Source organism: Tachypleus tridentatus, chromosome 13 (assembly GCF_004210375.1).
Source record: "Tachypleus tridentatus isolate NWPU-2018 chromosome 13, ASM421037v1, whole genome shotgun sequence".
Taxonomy (NCBI): Eukaryota; Metazoa; Arthropoda; class Merostomata; order Xiphosura; family Limulidae; genus Tachypleus; species Tachypleus tridentatus.
In genome coordinates, this window is record NC_134837.1 from 165,342,190 (window position 1) to 165,349,263 (window position 7,074).

Here is a 7,074-nt window from a genome sequence, read left to right on the forward strand (position 1 = left end):
AGGCAGGTAGTCGTCACCACCCACCGCCAACTCTCGGGCTACTCTTTTACCAACGAATAGTAGGATTGACCGTCACATTATAACGCCCCCACGGCTGAAAAGGCGAGCATGTTTGGCGCGACGAGGATGCGAACCTGCCACCCTCGGATTACGAGTCGCACTCATTAACACGCTTGTTTTACGACAATATACATATGTTTTTACATTGCAACAAAAATTCACTTATTAAAAAAAGAAAGTTGTGCATGTGGAATGTATGTTACATACAAAAATTATTCATTAAAATTTTGACCTAATCGTTAAATGATGTTGAAAAATACTACTAATAATTATTTATGAGAGATTAGAGCCATGAAACACACAATAAGTACTTTAAAAAATAATAAAGATAAGAAGTGGGCACTAAAATAATATGTGATGATAATACAAAATTAATCGAACAATTAATTCATGTCTTATTACGTCTCGTAAGCAATTCAATACTTAGACATTTTGAAGACACCCAGTTTCATTCATATATAAATTTAAGGTTTTTCAATAGCACAAAAATAGTAATATTCAGGTGAACTTAGAATAGTTTAAATGAACTATTTGAAAAGTACATAACACAAGTCATAGTCTACGCGAATTTTATACATCTAGATGGAGAGGACATGTTTTATATCCTATTACATTAGATAAGCTAATTATTACGTGGCCCGGCATGGCCTAGCGCGTTAAGGCGTGCGCTTCGTAATCTGAGGGTCGTGGGTTCGCGCCCGAGTCGCGCCAAACATGCTCGCCCTCCCAGCCGTGGGGGCGTTATAATGTGACGGTCAATTTCACTATTCGTTGGTAAAAGAGTAGCCCAAGAGTTGGCGGTGGGTGGTGATGACTAGCTGCCTTCCCTCTAGTCTTACACTGCAAAATTAGGGACGGCTAGCACAGATAGCCCTCGTGTAGCTTTTCTCAAAAACAAAAAAAAACAAAATTATTACGTTTGGTTTTAAACGTAAATCATACAAAACGTATATTCGAGGTTAGTTATTTAAAAAAAGTTCAGAATTATTTCCTTAAAAACTGAAAAAAGAATTGCATAAGTTATGGGATTCTGAATTTTGGTGTTAAAAGGACCATGACATGTGGCTAAGTACAGGTTATAGGTCTTTAGTGATGAATATATTAGAAATAGAGCGCAAACAGGTACAAAACTACTAAGCGTATTTTACACGCAAAGTGGATTCAAGTATACTATTTGTAACAGGACATACATTATTTAGTGTACTCTCGGCGGGAAATTGATTGTCGTGTGTATGCAGGAAATTCACTGCACATTATTATATAAAATGCATATGTTAACAAATAGTACAGATGCATCAAATATGAGTGTGATTCATGTAATCAAGCCCATGTAGAGTGTTAAAAATAATTATAGAAACATTGAGAAAGAAGGTAGTGAAATGTAAACACTGAAAATAAACTTAACACCAGAGTACATTCACTGTACATCATTGTGAACATATAATTTACAGAAGTGAATAACAGCATGATAAATTAAATGAAAACAATATTTTTTTCGCTAGTCAAGAATATTGCACGTGATAAATTCTTCCAAGGATTGAAAAGCTACAAATGACTTTTGTTCACCTCGGATATTGTAATCCGATTTTTAGGGAATAAGTTCTCAAGCTTACCGCTGAGCCACTGCTGGAGCTAAGTTGTAAGCAGTACTCTTAACAAGATACAAATGTGAAACAGCATAGTTATTAACAAAAGTTGTAGAGGAAAAATAAAGGTCTCTGAAAGTGATGTTAAGATCTCAAGGTATGTTTTGTTTGTTTGTTTGTTTTGGAATTTCGCACAAAGCTACTCGAGGGCTATATCTGTGCTAGCCCTCCCTAATTTAGCAGTGTAAGACTAGAGGGAAGGCAGCTAGTCATCACCACCCACCGCCAACTCTTGGGCTACTCTTTTACCAACGAATAGTAAATGGGATTTACCGCAACCTAATAACGCCCCCACGGCTGGGAGGGCGAGCATGTTTGGCGCGACTCGGGCGCGAACCCGCGACCCTCAGATTACGAAGCGCACGCCTTAACGCGCTAGGCCATGCCAGGCCCGGTATGTTTTGTACAAAATAGACGATGGTAAAGTACGAATCTCGCCAACACAGTTGTATTAAAGACGATATAATGTTACCTTGAGGACATAAAGATACACTGTAGCTGCTAGAAACAGTTATTGAAAAGAGGTACTTAAACTACTAAGTTGAAATAGAAATTAGACACAAACAGTGAAATGAGTCAAAAAGTTGGAGATGTCATTTTTTAACAGATGAATAAATGTTCAGATTTATTTTATAACAATCGTCAACAATGAAGTATAACTAGAGATCGGTACAAGTTAGGGGCTGTATCTCGTTCAGCGGTTTTACTGGTTTGTACAACAGTGATGACACCTTAACTGCTGACAGGTGAAAGCAAATTCTGGTTTCTTCTGCTATTTACTGAGGAAAACGACTCATCGGGTGGGGATTCATCTCTTAGCAAGGCAATCATATCAAGTACACAGCATCTGTAGTGAAACGAAATGTTACTGGTAAGAAGAACAACGAACACTGACAACTATGGTTTGACCTGCATAAGATCCTCATATGAACATTATTAAGGTTGTAAGGGTTATGAGAAAACTGAGAAGGTCAAAAGGTGACCAAACATCTTAACTGTAATACAGGACGTTTGTAACAATATTCCACAACCCTCAGTACAAATTGTTTGCCTTTTTTGTTGTAATTTCTGTAGTAATGTTTTGTACAACTAAATTCGCTCTTTGCTTCTAATGCGTGCTTTTGTATCGCTTGTTTCCATAGTTATTTTCATTACTATAAATCCCAAATAAACAAGATGTGAATATATTGGAGTTAAAGTTAAGATTCATAATATCGGCTATTTAAAACACCTGACTGATTAGAAATAACCATCACTGCATTTTATCCATTAGTACAAAAAGAATTGGTATGTTCGAAAATCTTGGTTTTTAACCGCTGCAACAATCAACTGGAACTTGTGTGACTAAGTAACTGATTGGTGCTGATTGTTGTAACATATAGAACTGTTGTGACTGTGTATTTTAAATGGTAACTGCTGCAACACATATTACTGATATGGTTACACATTTTTAGATGCCATTCCTTGTTGGAGGTATAACTGATGTGACTGTATATTCGGAGTACTTATCATTACAACATACTGAACTGGCGTGACTATATATGTTAGGTGCTAATCACTACAGTACGTAGTACTGAAGTGATTTATACAATTTGGTTGCTAATCCTTGAAAGCGACAGAACTGACATAACTGTGTATTTAGTTACTAATTGCTACTAAGGGTAGAACTAAAGACTCTGTTACTTTGGTTTTTGACCATTTCTGCTGATATTGGCGTGACTATTTACGTACTAAGAGTTATCCACTGCAGCACATAGGAATTGTTTGTTTTTAATTTCGCGCAAAGCTACACGAGGGCTATCTGCGCTTGCCGTCCCTAATTTTGTAACGTAAGACGAGAGGGAAGGCAGCTAGTCATCACCACCCATCGCCAGCTCTTGGGCTACTTTTGTACCAACGAATAGTGAGATTGACCGTCACTTTATAACGCCCCCATGGTTAAAAGGACGAGCATGTTTGGTGCGACGGAGATTCGAACCCGCGATCCTCCGATTACGAGTCGAACGCCTTAACCACCTGGCCATGCCAAGCCCCAGCACATAGGATTAAAGTACTTTGAGTTTTGTCCATTACGAATATCATAACCGGAGTGACTGTACATAAACATACATATGTATTTGACGGTAACCACTTCAACACTGCTACACTTTGTTAGAAATTTGCTTGTGTATATATTACGTTTAACTACTTGTGTTAGAAGAATAACAAGCTTGGTTAATAATAAGGTAAGATATGAGCTAATAGTGTTCTAAAAAAATTGTGTGACGTCGATAGAAAATACAATATCTGACGAATAAACCATATCAAAGTCAAATATCTTATTGAGATCATATTTGTTTGTTTTTTTTAATTTTGCACAAAGCTACTCGAGGGCTATCTGTGCTAGCCATCCCTAATTTAGCAGTGTAAGGCTATAGGGAAGGCAGCTAGTCATCACTGTCCACCGCCAACTCTTGGGCTACTCTTTTACCAACGAATAGTGGGACTGACCATCACATTATAACGCCCCCAAGGATAGCTAGCCATTCCTAATTTAGCAGTGTAAGACTAGAGGGAAGGCAGCTAGTCATCACCATCCACCGCCAACTCTTGGGCTACTCTTTTACCAACGAATAGTGGGACTGACCATCACATTATAACGCCCCCAAGGATAGGGAGGGCGAGCATTTTTGACGCGATTGAGATCATATGAATCATATATACTGAAGATAATGTATATAAACGTATCAAAATAATTCGTTCAATTCGTGGAAGCTATTTACTAAGAGGTAAGAATGGTACATACTTTCAGAATAAGTATGTTTCTTTGTTGCTAAGCCCAAAGCTAGACAATGGGTTATCTGTGCAGTGCCATATTTATTGAAGTCTGATTTTTAGCGTTATAAGTCCTGAGACTTACTGTTGAATCACCGGGAGGTATTTCAGAATAAAAGTTTTTGTACAATGAAAATATTATTTATTTTCCATTCAAAATGCCAGTGTGTTAACATTTCTTATATGCTGAAAATGATATTTCTATTTCTGTTATGTAGGATTACAAGGGAATATTTGTTGGTTTTGTTTTTGAATTTCGCGAAGAGCTACAAGAGGGCTATCTGCGCTAGTAGTACCTAATTTAGCAATGTAAGACTACAGAAAAGGCAGCTAGTCATCATCATGCACCGCTAACTCTTGGGCTACTTTTTTACCAATGAATAGTGCGATTGAAAGTCACATATAACACCCTCACGGCTGAAAGAGCAAGCATGTTTGGTGTGATGGAAATTCGAATCCGGGACCAATACATTATGATTCAAGCTCCCTAATCACCTGGCCATACCTGGCATACAAGGGAATATTAAATCCTATCCTTTTAAATGAAGTTATAGAAAAAGTATATAGCTTCAACCCGTCAAAGAATACTGTGTGTAAAATGCAAAGCCAAGGCCTGCCAAAAATAAAAAATAAGGAAGAAAGACAAAAGACAAAGGTAAAACCATAACGTTCACTGACTGAAATAGGCATTGGTTAAATAAACAGAGCTGAAAAGGAAATGGTATAAAGTTCTCTGCCAAACGAGGTGATGCCTAACATTGCTTCCTTCAATAAAAAATACAAAATTACGGTCCGAAATTATGTGTAGCATGTAACAAATATGAATAAATTATACTTATGAAAAGACATTATTATGAGGTCAGTTAAACTTTTTGAACATTGCATTATTTATCTGGCCAGGATAGCATTGAAAGTCCCCTTTTAACGGTAATAACTTAATCAGAACATAAAAAGTAATGGGATCACATCGCAAACAAAAGCTAAGTTTTGGGGCCGTAAGAGGTTTCAGCTTCAATTAGATAATTAAACACGGTTTCGTGTGAGAATTTGTTTCAATGTGTTATTTTTTTCACATTTGAGTGTCTAAACAAATTAAGTGTGAAAACTTAATCTTCGGTTCTGAGCTGTAAAATTTAATCAGTTTTAGTTATATATATATATATATATACAATGAAAAAAAGGAAAACAGCGTCATATTTGTTTGTTTTTTTAATTTCACGTAAAGCTGCACAAGGGTTGTATGCCCATGGCCGTCCTTAGTTTAGCAGTGTAAAACTAGAGAGGAGGTAGCTAGTCATCACCACCCACCGCCAACTCTTGGGTTATTCTTTTACAAGCAAATAATGGGATTGACCATACATTATAACGCCCCCACGGCTGAAAGAACGAGAATGTTAGGGGTGATAGAGATTCTAACTCGCGGCCCTTACATTACAAGTCGAGCGCCCAAACTACCAGATCATGCCACGCAATTAAACATCAATTTGCTCTATCTCCTAAACTCAAAAGCTTGTGTGTAAGAATCATAAGATTCAGAAATAATCTTTCCAAATTTAGATTTGCTGAGCAGAAGAAGGGCGATTATTCAATTGTACCTCCATTTACGGCCCGACACGGCCAAGCGCGTTGATGCGTTCGACTCGTAATCCGAGAGTCGCGGGTTCACAGATAGCCCTCGAGTAGCTTTGCGCGTAATTCATAAACAAAAACAAAACCTCAATTTACATATCGACTCTAATAGCCAATCTAAGATTACCCCGCTGGTACAGTGGTAAGTCTGTGGAATTATAACGATAAATGTAGGGTTTAGTTCTCCTCGGTAGATTCGCAGATATCCCGATATAGATTTACTAAGAGAAAAAACACCCACAATAGTTCTTTTTTAAAGAGATAATCAGAGAATATTACGAAATAAATAACTTCTATAGTTCACAAAATAGTAGTTATAGTTCGAATCTAACAAGAAGTTAATTTAATAATTATCATTAAGGTGTTTTATTTTATGAGCTTATAATTATAGTGACAAAACTAATCGAATTGTTGTTTTTTTAAGAGATGGATATCTTCCCACGGTTTTGTTCACTTGTTATCGAGTAAAATCCAATATTATTTGGAAACCCTCAAATGACTTTGTTTCTGTAAGAAAAATTATTCCAAAAAAATGTTAGTTTTAAATAGAAATGCATAACGATTTTTTAAAAAATTCTTTTTTAGAATAATTTAAAAAATAACTTTTGATGCGACAAAACTCAGGTAGTTATAGAAGTTGTAAGGCTGAGTGTGGCGTAGTGGTTAGTGTGGCAGGTTTAAGGTCCAAAGCTCAAAACGCAATAACGCTAAATACGTTCTCTTGCTTTCAGTTGTGAGCGCGTTGAATCGAAACCTTCGAAACATGTTAACACACAAAAAATATTTTTCACTATTTTCTAAATATCTTCTTCTCAGTATTTCACTAGAAACTCTTTTCCGCCTTACGCATTTTTATAACATGCATCTCGTGTGCATATTTTACATGTGAAATAAATTTAACTTTAATACAAGGCTTATTTGAAGA